Source organism: Anabrus simplex, chromosome 7, assembly GCF_040414725.1.
Source record: "Anabrus simplex isolate iqAnaSimp1 chromosome 7, ASM4041472v1, whole genome shotgun sequence".
Lineage (NCBI taxonomy): Eukaryota > Metazoa > Arthropoda > Insecta > Orthoptera > Tettigoniidae > Anabrus > Anabrus simplex.
The window spans coordinates 59,060,865-59,076,014 of NC_090271.1; the positions used below are offsets into that span (position 1 = coordinate 59,060,865).

General features: G+C 42.7%; 1 protein-coding gene across 1 annotated transcript in view; it reads left to right on the forward strand.

Moving 5' to 3' along the window:
- Positions 1–13,300: 13,300 nt before the first annotated feature.
- Positions 13,301–15,150, forward strand: part of LOC136877238 (ABC transporter G family member 23) — a 333,038-nt gene continuing 331,188 nt past the window's right edge. The window contains exon 1 of the mRNA XM_067151098.2: positions 13,301–13,425. The gene's annotated coding sequence lies outside the window, so the exon portion shown is untranslated. The remainder of the gene's footprint in view (positions 13,426–15,150) is intronic.

Below are 15,150 nucleotides of genomic sequence, written 5' to 3' on the forward strand. Positions count from 1 at the left end.
ACTAAAAGTACACATTTCAACGCCGTGTTGAATCTGTCAAATTGGGTTCTGTCAGAAACTAGTTTGCGTGTACAATATTTTCTCTGAACCATAGAGCCAGAGTATAGCAAATACTATAATTAACGTGTCCGAATAATTATGTGGGTCACTGTACCTCTTATTAGCATTATGCATTGTTGTCGACCGGACGAGTTGGTCGTGCTGTGAGGGGCGCGCATCCGAGAGATAGTAGGTTTGAACGTCACTGTCGGGAGCCCTGAAGATGGGTTCCCGTGGTTTCCCATTTTCACACCAGGCAAATGCTGGGGCTGTACCTTAATTAAGGCCACGGCTGCGTCCTTCTCATTCTTAGGCCTTTGCTATGCCACCGTCGCCACAAAACTTATCTGTACCGAGCTCGATAGCTGCAGTCGCTTAAGTGCGGCCAGTATCCAGTATTCGGGAGATAGTAGGTTCGAATCCCACTGTCGGCAGCCCTGAAGATGGTTTTCCGTGGTTTCCCATTTTCACACCAGGCAAATGCTGGAGCTGTACCTTAATTAAGGCCACGGCTGCTTCCTTCCCATTCCTAGGCCTTTCCTATGCCATCGTCACCACAAAACTTATCTTTGTCGGTGCGACGTAAAGTACATTTAAAAAAGAAGCATTGTTGTCGAATAACAAGTTCAGTAATATTCGTTCATAATACGATCTCAGGTGCACTATACGTAAAGAATAATTTTCTAACTGAAATATGATATTTTGGTATCAAATATCATTTCTGTAAATATTTGGTGCAGGTCCTTTGCGAGGAGTGTGTCGTATTGTTGCTTTTTTTTGTTTTGTTATTTTGCACTGACTCAGATAGGTCTTACGGCAACGATGGGGTAGGATAGGCTTAGGAAAGGGGAAGGAAGCAGCCGTGGCCTTAATTAAGGTACAGCCCCAGCATTTGCCTGGTGTGAAAATGGGAAACCGCGGAAAACCATCTTCAGGGCCGCCGACAGTGGGGTTCGAACCCACTATCTCCCGGATGCGAGCTCACAGCTGCGCGCCCCTAACCGCGCCCGGTACCTTAATCTGTAAAAGTGCCATTGTTGTCGGCAGATTTAATTTATATTGTGTATCATTGCCGTGAAACCGAAAGCATTTTCGCTGTGTTTCTAAAAACTGACCGTGTCGTGCAGTCAGCTGTTATTATGGCGGCAACATGGCTTCGGGCATCATTTGCAGTATGACCAACATTTTTGTGCAGCTGCCACATGCAATCTTACGCTGGCCCACTTATATAAGTGGAGTTTTTTTCTGAAATAAAAACATATTGTAAGCAACCGAGACCTCCCATTGGAAACTCGCTCCGCGTGTCGTGAACTGTGATGTCTACTATAACAGGTGCTGATTTACGAAATCAATGAGAGGAACTGATGGCTTCCTCAATGAACCCACTGCAGGTCTGTGAAATGTGAATGTACTGCTTCAAATCAGCTTCCAATCAATCAATCAATCAATCAATCAATCAATCAATCAATCAATCAATCAATCAATCAATCAATCAATCAATCAATCAATCACCATTTGCATCTACATTTAGGGCTATCTGTTGTTTACCAAGTCTTTTATTATTATTATTGTTACCGTGTTTTTTGTGGTAGTTATGCATGAAAGAAGGTGCTGGGTGGTGAATAGGTCTCAAGCTACTAAAGTGAAATTAATTTTAAAATTTAACAAGGTTATATTTTCTTTTCAAAATTAGGTAACAACAAATAGAACAGGTACTTAGTAGCCGAAACACGATTGAAAAATACATTTACATAGGTACCCCATTTGGGGCTTCAAAAGTCAGAAACATAATTCTTGAGCAATGAGCCCAACCTTACAATGAACACCATACAACAAAGGGGCCGAAAACCCCCAAACATGCCAGAAACATTTGCTTCCAATTACACCCAAAAGCCTCCTTGAGGCAGAAACACAATTTTCAAGAAAGGGCAATTTCCCCTTAAAATCCAAGCCTATCATAGGCCACTCCAAACTCCACTTTTAAGCTGTCCTCCAAGGACGTATACACAGGGGTAAAATACCCAACCTACTGAGGTCCGTTAAATAACAAGAAAGTTAATACATGACCTCTAAAATACAATTTGAGAGGAGGCGAATTTGCACTCCTAATACACTTTGCTTAAGACCTACTTGGCACTAGGCCGTTAATACAAGGGCTAATCCCATACTACAGAGGTGACTTAATAACAATTTACATTACATTACGGAAGAATAGGTTGAGAAAAATAAGTTCACCTCAAGACGATGTGAGTGGGAGCTCGAGAGGGTTAAGCACTCTCTATCCCGATATGTCGTTCGGAAGATAGAATAGATACCAGTAGTTTTTACATTTTAAAGGAAAGTTACATGGTGGAAGGCCTAGAACCCGCCCCGAAGGTTAAACTGCTGAGCTAGCAAAGAAAGAATTTATTAATCGGCCATTACCTTATTGTTGACCGCTGCCGGAGAAAGAGGCGCTTCCCGCCTCCTGCTATGTACTTAATACACTGAAAGATGGAACAGAAGTGGCCCGGAGACCCGAAAATCAGCAGTTTATATCCTCTCGCGGAAGGTTCTAGGCGTTAGGGGGAAGAAAACACCCTCCCACAAACTCTTTATTGGGTAGGACCCCGCAACAGATTCAAGTTGGGGGAAGATACACCAGATTGGTCAGAAATTAATAGAAGAAATTCGGGATTGGATACATTCATAACAAGGGGAAGAAAGGGGTAAATATTGCCAACTTAAACAATGACAGAAAGAAATTTAACAAAGAACAAACTCTTGAAATTAAATTTTCTCCAAAAAAAGGTTCTTTGACTCCGCACTAGGTTGCACTATTGTAGATCTTCAGTAGTGTCCTCTAGAAGAGAAAGTTCACACTTCTTACTTCAAGCGAAACAAAAACACATCAAAAGTGACACAGTTCTAAAACTCCAAAATTTACAGGTAGTGACATCTTCTGAGAAAGTAGAGAATTAATAGCGTAGATAAAGTTCAGACTTCCTCCAGCAGAGGAGTTTCACCTGGCGCACATTTTAAATTAGCGGAGTGGAGGTGTACCGCCCGGTACAGACCTCCCCCCCCCCCAAAAAGTTCCTCCCGGGGTGACACATAAAATTGTTTGAAAACAAGGTCCAAGTTTTGATGTAGATATGGAGATTAATTGCCAAAAAAAATTTATAAGGTTTTCTTAATTTGGTTTGATTTAGTTTCAAAATTTTGTTGTTGCAGATGAAGAATAGTTTTTAAGTTTGTAGAAGTAGAATTCTGAGGATAAACTTTTTATACTTGAAAGAGAAGGAAAAAAAAATTTTCAAAGTCCACCAAATATTGCAGTTGAATTCCCAAGTGTAATCATTACTTATAGTAACTGTTCATGTAGTAGATGGTGATGAAGTGGGATGGCCAGACCGGCCGTTGCGGCTTGCGTCCAAAGGAGGCCGCTCGGACCCCTCAAGTACCCTGAGATACCGCTCGCCCGCACTATGAGGGGAGCAGAGGTGTTGAAGCACGCCGCGCCCGCGGTGAACATATACAGGCTGCGGGCAAGTAGCAGGTCGTGCGCCGCACATCAGCCTTGGCCGGGAGGAGAGCTCCGGCTCGCCGTGCACACGTCGTCCTCGCTGGGGCCGAGGGGGCCCGTCCTCTGCTCCAGTTGCTGCACGGCGCCGCGCGGCTGCGGGGGCACTGAAACATTAAAGCTTGGCGGCAGAATTGTGTTGGACCATCATCTTTTTTTTTTAAGGGCACCGGCTTGGTGAGGAGGTTGAGGGGTCAGCGGCGTGCAGATATCCATGGCATTTACTCAAATCAAGCCACAGTGTGTATTGAAGCAGGAGACGGGAGCGTGGTAATGGCCGAGGCAAGGACAGAATGGCAGTTTAACGGATCGGGGAAGGTTTTACAAGAGGCTTACATATAAGACCAAAATATTATAGAAGGGGCAGAAAGCCTTAAAAGTTGAACTCAAAAAAAAATATAACCTTCATATTCCTTTCAAATTATATGAAGCAAGTTGACACAAAATTTACACTGGTTTCACCTGTGACAGGTGAACCCTAAATATCCTCTCGGTGGCTGGATTGCTTACTAACAACGTAACTGGCGTAAGGAAATCGAGAATAACACATGGCCCATGGAATCTGGGGGCAAGCTTGCCCGCGGGAACAAAATTTTTGACCATTACTTGATCACCTACCTTTAAAGGGGTGGGTCTCCGTCCACGATCATACCTTTCCCTAACCTTTTCATGAGATACTTTAAGATTAGCTTTAGCCTTCTTCCAAAGATCTTTAATGATGTCCGGATCTATTGTCTCGGGCAGAATGTCACTCAGAGACCAGAGGTTAAAGAGCGGCGTGTTGGGAACAAACTTAAACATCAAAGAAGCTGGAGTAAACTTGTGAGATTCATGAACCGCCGAATTCAAAGCAAAAGCTATCCAATGCAGGGACGTGTCCCACCTGGAATGATCTTCATGATGATAGGCAATAAGTGCGGACCGGAGATTACGGTTAACCCGTTCAGCCAGGGATGGTTGAGGATAATAAGCAGAAGTAGTTACATGAGAGATGGACAAGTCAAAACAGAATTTACGAAAAAGATTAGATGTAAAAGCCTTAGCATTATCAGATACAATATATTGGCACGGACCAAAAGAAGCAAAAATAGAATTTAAGCAAGTAATTGTAGACTGAGCGGTAGCCAGCTTAGTCGGAAATAACCAAGAAAATCTGGTAAAACCATCTACACACACAAGGATGAACTTGTTGGCATTACCCTTTGACTGGGGGAATGGTCCTACGTAATCAATATACAGGCGTTCCATGGGGCGCAACGCTTGCTGAGAAGACAAGAGGCCTACCTTGGTGGACATGGTTGGTTTACTAATCAAACAGGATTTACAAGCCTTTACTAGTTCACGGATTTCACCGTCCATACCTTTCCAGATGAACATTTCACGAATCTTTTCACGAGTTTTAAAGATTCCAAGATGCCCCCCTAATGGGGTCTCATGATAGTACTTGAAGATCATAGGCACAAGAACAGCTGGAACGACAACCTTCATCATCTTGTCATGCCTCGAAGGGCAACATAAAACACCATTCCTCAGAACATAAGGGACAACATGTTCCCCAGAAGCAAGGGTTTCCATTATCGGAGCCAGCGTCGGATCTTCATGTTGGTATTTCTCGATATCCCTAAAGAGCATGGGGGCATCAGTTAAAATGGCATTAACATCAAATAGTGTGGACTCGGGAGGTGATGAACGGTCGACCGGTTCATGGTTCTCAACGTCGTTTGAAAACATACGGCTGAGTCCATCAGCAACAACATTTTCAGTACCTCTGATATGCCTGACATCGAATTGGAAGGCAGAAATACGGATGGCCCAACGGGCTATACGACCAGTACGACGCGGCCTACCTAAGACCCAGCTTAAGGCTTGATTATCTGTCTCCAGGTCGAATTTAACATGTTCCAGATAGAGACGGAACTTCTCTAAGGCGAATAAGACTGCCAAACCTTCGAGCTCATAGATGGAATACTTGGCTTCTTGAGCCGACAATGTCCTAGACGCATAGGCGATGGGTCGCCTCCCTAGTTCAGTCTCTTGAAGAAGGACTGCAGCTACTGCTGACGACGATGCGTCGGTTTGGACAATGAATTTCTTCGAGAAATCAGGCATAGCAAGTACAGGGGCATTACAAAGAGCTAATTTAAGGTCTTCAAAAGCGGCTTGTTGAGAAGGTCCCCACTCGAATTTGATGCCTTTCCTACGAAGAAGGTTTAAGGGCGCCGCTCTATTAGCGAAGTTAGGAATAAACTTCCTGAAGAAATTCACCATACCAATGAACCTGGCGATACCTTTAATGTCCTTGGGAGGTTTAAAATCACGAATGGCCTGGGTTCTAGAATGATCGACTGCTACACCATCAGGTGACACAATATGCCCTAGGAAGGACATAGAGGGCTTAGCGAAGGCAACCTTGGACAACTTAACAGTTAACCCAGCCTTACGAAGGCGATCGAGAACTTCTCGCAGATGATCTAGATGTTCTTCAAAAGTCTCTGAAAATACGACGACATCATCTAAATAGTGATATAAGTACTCGAATTTGATGTCGGAGAAGACCCTATCTAGTAGCCTAGTGAGCACAGCTGCTCCCGTCGGGAGCCCGAAAGGCACGCGGTTGTATTCATATAAATTCCAGTCCGTGGCAAACGCTGTAAGGTGTTTAGACTCTTCGGCAAGGGGAATTTGATTATAGGCCTGATTTAAGTCCAAGATGGTGAAGAACTTGGCCTTACGAAACCATGAAAAACAAGAATGAAGGTCAGGAAGGGGCACAGATTGCAACACCACCTTCCGATTGAGAGCCCTGTAATCAATGACAGGCCTGAAGCCTCCTTGGGGTTTCGGGACTAGGAAAATAGGCGATGAGTACGCCGACTTAGAGGGCCTAATAATACCATCCTTCAACATCTGATCGATAATTTCTTTCAGAGCCTTCATTTTAGGTGGAGATAGCCTATAAGGTGGAAAACGGACAGGAATTGAATCCGTGACCTCAATTTTGTATTTAATAAGGTCAGTAACACCAAGAGTATCAGAGAACACCTCGGGAAACGACTGACACAGTTTGCGAATACTATCAGCCTGCTCCTCAGGTAGATGTCTAAGGTCTAACAACATCTCATCCTGGGTAGGCGAAATAGAAGAACATGACACAGAATTACACTTTAATAGTGGTATTTTACAACTAGAAGCAAATTTGAATGTGCCCGACCTAGACTGGAGATCGAGCACAAGACCAGAGTGAGAAATAAAGTCAGCTCCCAATATAATGGGGCAAGACAATTGCTTGGCCACAAACAATTTAATTTTCCATGTAAACTTAAAAATACGAATCTTGACCAATAAGGAACCTAGAATTTCTAATGGAGATGAATTAGCAGAAACGTATAGAACAGGAGAAGAGACATAGTCAGGAAGTTTACAAACCGATTTCAATTTAGAATACCATTCAGCCGAAATAATCGAACAAACACTGCCTGAATCTAAGAGAGCTGTTATAGGCTCGTTATTTAACTCAATCTTAAGAAAAGGAACAGGTGCGGGGGTATCCGCCGCAATCCTAAGACATTCTTTAGGGCATTCAAAAGATGAATTTGAAGGCTGATCGTTTTCTGAATTTACAACCTGTTTACTAGGGGCTGAGTCTCGGGAAGATGGATTAGTCGACTCAGCCGAAGCCACTAGTCACTTTTTATTATTGGCATAGATGGAATTTGCACCAGAAGTTGAGCAGGAGGGGGTGCTATTTGAGTTGGGACAATTCTTGGCAATATGTGAGAAAGCCCCACATTTAAAACAGCCTTGTGATGACCCGGCTCCATTCCTTGTCCCACTTGACTTGATCAGCGGACACTTGTTGCGCAGATGGTCAGGCGACCCGCAAGCATAACATTTACGGGGATTGACTGGTCGGCGAGGTGGAGGCCGAGTGTTACTAAAGGAAGGCGGGGGTTCTTTCGCGACACGCAAAGAATCGGCGTATCTAACTCCTTCCGCTGAGACGGCCAATGCTTCAAGTTCAGAGAAGGTTTGCGGGCACGCCGCGAAACACAAATATGACCTATAGGGAGGTGAAATTCCCTCTACAATAGCCTGTACAATCTGATCTTCAGGAAAATGAAGGGCAAACACCCTAGTATAAAACTTAATGTCCTGTATGAAATCAGCCAAGTTTTCATCCAAGCGCTGTACACGATAATAGTACTTCTGAATAAGGGAGGACCTGGCCCTAGCCGGGATGAAGTTAGCTAGCAAATGGGCATGGAAATCCTCAATAGATGATTGCTCGGCAATGGCTCTTACAATTTTATCTGAGAGAATACCAATAGCATACGGATAAATAATTTGCAAAATTTGACATGGAGAAAGAGAAAACACAAGGGCATGATCCTGAAATTCAACTAGAAATCTTAAAAATGAAATTACATCACTGGTGGTATTAACAGAAAACTTAGAAATACCTCTGAGCAACATTGCCAATGGATGAGGCAAGCTGCTAAACCCAGGTGACATAGTAGGTAAAGGCTTCAATGGCAAAGAAGTTAATTCAGAACGGATGTTACTCAATGATGCGCGACGTTCAGATTCGTTGTCCAATGGGGCAGGGATAGTTTGAGCAGCAACGGTTACCCTATTAACTTCTCCCTTGGGAGGCGCTTCCTCGCTACCTGCATTCACTATGGTGGGTTGATCAGATTTGGGAGGAACTTCCCCAGTTAACAATTGAGTGACCTTACTAGATAATTCGGAAATATTTTCCAGGAGCGTACTAGCTTCCTTCCTCTGAACGTCATTCAGTTTTAGAGACAACAGATCGTTAACCCTATTCGAAAAATGATATAGCCTACCTTGCACACGCTTAATTTGATTCGGAGACGGATCATTTTCATCAAAAAAACTAACTACAGAAGCTAGCCCAGTAACATTCTCCGTGATCGTGGAAAGAGAATCGTCAATTTCTTTCTCTCCCAAATTGGGGATGGAAATGGGCAAATTAAGGGACTCTCTAAGCTTGTTAGTGTCTACTGCAACCGTGCCTCCAGATTGCACATTTCTGATATTTAATTCATAGATCAACTCCTCTTTGCGCAAATAATTAAGATGGAGAACATCGCGAGGGCCGGGCATGGTGACAGAACAATTTTGAAAAAGTCAAAAAATTCCAGCAGCTGAGAAAATGGTTAGAGTTCGGATCAAAACAATGTCTAGCCGTCAAAAGGGGCTAAATTGAGACTCATTCAACCACGCTCTGCTACCACTTGTTACCGTGTTTTTTGTGGTAGTTATGCATGAAAGAAGGTGCTGGGTGGTGAATAGGTCTCAAGCTACTAAAGTGAAATTAATTTTAAAATTTAACAAGGTTATATTTTCTTTTCAAAATTAGGTAACAACAAATAGAACAGGTACTTAGTAGCCGAAACACGATTGAAAAATACATTTACATAGGTACCCCATTTGGGGCTTCAAAAGTCAGAAACATAATTCTTGAGCAATGAGCCCAACCTTACAATGAACACCATACAACAAAGGGGCCGAAAACCCCCAAACATGCCAGAAACATTTGCTTCCAATTACACCCAAAAGCCTCCTTGAGGCAGAAACACAATTTTCAAGAAAGGGCAATTTCCCCTTAAAATCCAAGCCTATCATAGGCCACTCCAAACTCCACTTTTAAGCTGTCCTCCAAGGACGTATACACAGGGGTAAAATACCCAACCTACTGAGGTCCGTTAAATAACAAGAAAGTTAATACATGACCTCTAAAATACAATTTGAGAGGAGGCGAATTTGCACTCCTAATACACTTTGCTTAAGACCTACTTGGCACTAGGCCGTTAATACAAGGGCTAATCCCATACTACAGAGGTGACTTAATAACAATTTACATTACATTACGGAAGAATAGGTTGAGAAAAATAAGTTCACCTCAAGACGATGTGAGTGGGAGTTCGAGAGGGTTAAGCACTCTCTATCCCGATATGTCGTTCGGAAGATAGAATAGATACCAGTAGTTTTTACATTTTAAAGGAAAGTTCCATGGTGGAAGGCCTAGAACCCGCCCCGAAAGTTAAACTGCTGAGCTAGCAAAGAAAGAATTTATTAATCGGCCATTACCTTATTGTTGACCGCTGCCGGAGAAAGAGGCGCTTCCCGCCTCCTGCTATGTACTTAATACACTGAAAGATGGAACAGAAGTGGCCCGGAGACCCGAAAATCAGCAGTTTATATCCTCTCGCGGAAGGTTCTAGGCGTTAGGGGGAAGAAAACACCCTCCCACAAACTCTTTATTGGGTAGGACCCCGCAACAGATTCAAGTTGGGGGAAGATACACCAGATTGGTCAGAAATTAATAGAAGAAATTCGGGATTGGATACATTCATAACAAGGGGAAGAAAGGGGTAAATATTGCCAACTTAAACAATGACAGAAAGAAATTTAACAAAGAACAAACTCTTGAAATTAAATTTTCTCCAAAAAAAGGTTCTTTGACTCCGCACTAGGTTGCACTATTGTAGATCTTCAGTAGTGTCCTCTAGAAGAGAAAGTTCACACTTCTTACTTCAAGCGAAACAAAAACACATCAAAAGTGACACAGTTCTAAAACTCCAAAATTTACAGGTAGTGACATCTTCTGAGAAAGTAGAGAATTAATAGCGTAGATAAAGTTCAGACTTCCTCCAGCAGAGGAGTTTCACCTGGCGCACATTTTAAATTAGCGGAGTGGAGGTGTACCGCCCGGTACAATTATTATTATTATTATTATTATTATTATTATTATTATTATTATTATTATTATTATTATTATTTGATTCATTTACCGTCCTGGGTTGTTTTCCCCCCGAATTCAGTGAGGGATCCCAGCTCTACCCCCTCAAGAACAGTATCGTGGAGCGTGAGACATTTGGTCCGGGATAAAACTGGGGAATAGGACCAGTACCTCGCCCAGATGGCGTCACCTGGTGTGTTGAATAGAGGACTTTTGGAGGATGGGAACATGGAAGGGAGGGGCAAGGAAGAGGGAAGGAAGCGGCCGTGACCTTAAGTTACGTACCATCCCGGCATTTGCCTGGACAAGAGGTGGGATACAACGGAAAACCACTTCGATAATGGCTGAGGAGGGGATCGAACACCCCTCTACTCAGTTGACCTTCCGAGGCTGAGTGGACCCCGTTCCGGTCCTCGAACCACTTTTCAAATTTCGTTGCTGAACGGGAAATAGAACCTGGGTATCCGGGAACGGCAACTAATCATAGTAACCACTACACCACAGAGGAGGACCTTTTCTTAAATATATTCAGGCAATTTGGAAATTTATCGAACATCTTCCTTGGTAAATTATTGCATCCCTAATTCATTTTCTTTATGTATCGCAGAAATTCAGGGTCCCTTAAACATGTCTGTAATCTTTCACCTTTGTATCAAGGGCGCCCATACCCGGAAGCAAGGTGCCCCCCCCCCCCCCAGCTCTCAGGGAAAGGAAAAAATCTAGTCTAGTCAGGTGTTTTCCTTTCAAGAAAATGATTTAAAAGTCAGTATTACGTAGAAGCGGTAATACCGTTCTCCACCAACAGGCAGGGGATACCGTGGGTTATTCTACCACAGAATACAAGTCGCCATTTATCTTCCAAAATATTAAAAATACTACGTACCCCCATGTCTGGGCCCCCCTTACAAAATGTCATATGGGCGCTGATGCGGCTTTGTTGGTTTACATGCATCATCTGCTGAAAGGCATCAAGTTGCAGGGAGAGATTCAGTTAAGTGGAAATGTAATGAGCATTTTGACCTATGCCGACGTCTTGGCCTTAGGCTGTTCCAATTTGCTTTACGTCGCACCGAGACAGATAGATCTTAGGCCAATTTTCCCTGTTTTTAAAAACTATGGCCATAGAATAAATTGAGATATACATAGTTCTTTGTTAAAGCGTAATGTTAACACTTTCCTCGCGGTCCGGGTCACCGTGTGCCCGGAAGCATGTATCTCTTATCAGTCGGTGCGAACTTCCCAAAACTGCGGAGTAAGTAACTACGTCCTAGTTACAAATTTCCGATAACTAATGGGAACATAGTGTTCCTATTGAAGTAAATGATCGAGGCATACTGATAGTTTCGATCGGTCCACTGGTGACCCTTTTTTTTTATTATTATTCATATCGCTTCGGGTCACTCTGTGTTCGGATCGTTGTCTAACCTATAATTTTACGCGGGAATCGCTTGCGCGGTTACGATGAACGAAGCCTACAATGTTGCTACCTTCAGATGGCAGATTGTTGTTTAATACAAGGAGTACCACCCTTCTGACATCTCGTGTAACTTATTCGTTTCTACACTGCTCTCATGAAAGCGGATATAAATTTTCAGATTTTCATTTATGGGAGTAGTATAGTTATTAATATGATTGATTGATATTGATAAGGGAGTTAGGGATTGGGATAACTTACCAAGGAAGATGTTCAATAAATTTCCAATTTATTTGCAATCATTTAAGAAAAGGCTAGGAAAACAACAGATAGGGAATCTTCCACCTCAACGACTGCCCTAAATGCACATCATTGTTGACTGATTCCGTAGATAATATTTACAAGCAAGTCCACGTCTTTTTTAGGCATGAAGCCTTCACAGTCTGACACACCGGTGGCACGAAAAAAAAAAAAAAAAAAAAAAGAAGTTTAGGACGGCACTTAATCCCGGACGAATTGGAGGAAAGTGATCTCTTCAGTATCTGACGATGACTCAACGTATAACCTCATATTTTGTGATATTATTTTGTTACTAAGCATAATATGAAAATAATCAACATACGCCTATCATATTATCGTAAAAACAAATCAGTAAACGAGAAGGTAACATTTACTTCTGGGGTCAGTTCTGGGTCACGCACTTGTTGAATCGGAAAACTGTCGCAAAAGTACTGGGCGAGCTGGCCATGCGGTTAGGGGCGCGTGGCTGTGAGGTTGCAACTGGGAGATAGTGGGTTCGAATTCCACTGTCGGCAGCCCTGAAGATGGTTTTCCGTGGTTTCCCATTTCCACACCAGGCAAATGCTGCGGCTGTATCTTAATTAAGGCCACGGCCACTTCCTTCCAACTCCAAGGCCTTTCCTATCCCATCCTCGCCATAAGACCTATCTGTGTCGGTGCGACGTGAAGCCACTAGCAAAAAAAGAAAACATGTCGCAAAGGTAAATACACCGGAATGTCTCTTCAACATTAACGTACACGACAGGTGCTTCAGCATTGTTTTGGATTTCATAATAGGGAGTCGTAACCTAAGGCAAATTCGTCAGGTCACCGGTGACCCGAACCGACAATAACTAAAGGTTATTGGGCCGATACGACGAAAAATTAAGTTATCAATATTCACTGCCGCAGGGAACGTGTTAAAATATGCTATGTTGCTAGATTTTCAAGCTATCTATTACATGTTACATGTATGTTGTCTGACGTGCGACAGATCGCGTGTCACCGACTGGCAATAGGTTCTCCATCCCTGCCGCACGTATCAAGCGAGGTTCGAAGCCGGGAGACAGCAGTGAAAGGCCGACAGAGATATTCTGAGCACAGTAGATCACATCTTTCCTCGACGGCAGGTGCAAATATCATGAGTAACTGTATGGGGGGTTACATGGCGCAGTGAAAGCGCTACGTAATCCTAGGAAGTTATTACGTGTTCCGGCCCGTAGGATAGGATGGGGAGGGGATCATTGCGGACCGCCTACCTTTCGCCGGTGGCCCGCCGCAGTTAGTGAAGCGCGGTTCTCTTGGTCAGTGAGAGTGTCTAGCGTTGTGCTGTGTTCGGAGAAGCGCGCCTGGCACCGACTGTGGGTACGTACTCTGTGACACTGTCGCACACATTATGCTACTGCTTAAAGTCGGCAATTTCTCACACATGGTGAACGTCGTAACGTTACCAAGTACTATCCTTTGAAATCTGGAAAATCTGGAATCTGTACAGATAAAATTTAATTTTTATCTGTGCATTATGACATTGATCATTTTCTTCGACTAAGAGCCGTTTATATGGTGTTTAAAAATCTTAAAGACCACCGATAAAATTGAAATGTGTGTGTTTGTTTATCTCGTAAAGTTCGGGATTTATTTTACAAGTAACTGTAGTGCTCGTCGTTGGTGGGGCAATCATATAATATGAGCAGAGTTATCTCATCTATCGGAGATGAGTGGCAGCAGAAGAGACAAAATCACATCACAACAATGGTCTATGTAATGTTATTGTTGATCAGTTTTATGAGCTTTCGATATTGTAGGCCTTCACATTTAATTTTCTTACAACTCTGTGATATTAGCGCATCTAATGTCCGACTCGTTGGCTGAATGGTCAGCGTACTGGCCTTCGGTTCAGAGGGTCCCGGGTTCGATTCCCGGCCGGATCGGGGATTTTAACCTTAATTGGTTAATTCCAGTGGCTCGGGGGCTGGGTGTTTGTGCTGTCCCCAGCATCCCTGCAACTCACACACAACACTATCCTCCACCACAATAACACGCAGTTACCTACACATGGCAGATGCCGCCCACCCTCATTGGAGGGTCTGCCAAGCAAGGGCTGCACCGGACTAGAAATAGCCACACGAAATTATTATTATTATTGGCGCATCTAATGTAAATGGAGTCCTCCTTAATTCATATCTCTCTCTCTTGTTCTATGCTTCAAACGATCGTTCCCTTAAGGCTTTTTTTATTTTTTATTTTTATAATCTTCTTCACAATTTTCCTTGTCGGTATAGACTGATGACCACACAGTTTTACACCTTAAGACAATCACGACAAAAACCATCGCCAGTTAACTCAATTGAACAGTATTTCCATGTTACCAATGCTCGGCGTTGATATGGACAAAGCAACAAAAGTATAAATTCATCAGTTCTATTATCATAATCAATACGGTAAAACAGCATATGATATAAATGATGTGAAAGTGTATTCTCTATAAATTGTTTTATGTGGTACTTTTCGATAAGACCAATAGCATAGGTATTTAAAAATAAAATTTTAGGCGCCTTCCCCTAAACTACCATTTCATCCAGCATGAATAAAATTATTTATAGCCTAGACTGTACTGCCTTATTCCCGGACTTTATGTACCGATTTTCATTAAGTTCTGTCCACCCACTTTCTCGTGGTTCGGTGTTGATATGGACTTCAAAAAAATCGAAATTCATGAATATATTTATTATCATAGCAGGTTCAGTAAAAATGTATCAGACATAAATGATCGGAAATTTAATTTTATATAACTTTAGTTGTATAGTATTTACTGATAGGACCACTCATAACATAAATATTTGAGAATTATATTTTAGGCCTTCCAGTAAACTACCATTTCACTCAGCATGAATAAAGTTATTTATTGCCTAGATTGTAGAGCCTCATTCCCCAACTTTATGTACCAATTTCCATTAAATTATCTTCAGTCATTTTCTCGTGATACCCGTACGTACACACATAGTCTACATACAGTTCATAGAGAGAAAGACAGAACATTAAACCGTTCTTTTTCTTGTTACTGAGAAAACGGCCGATACTGAGATACCA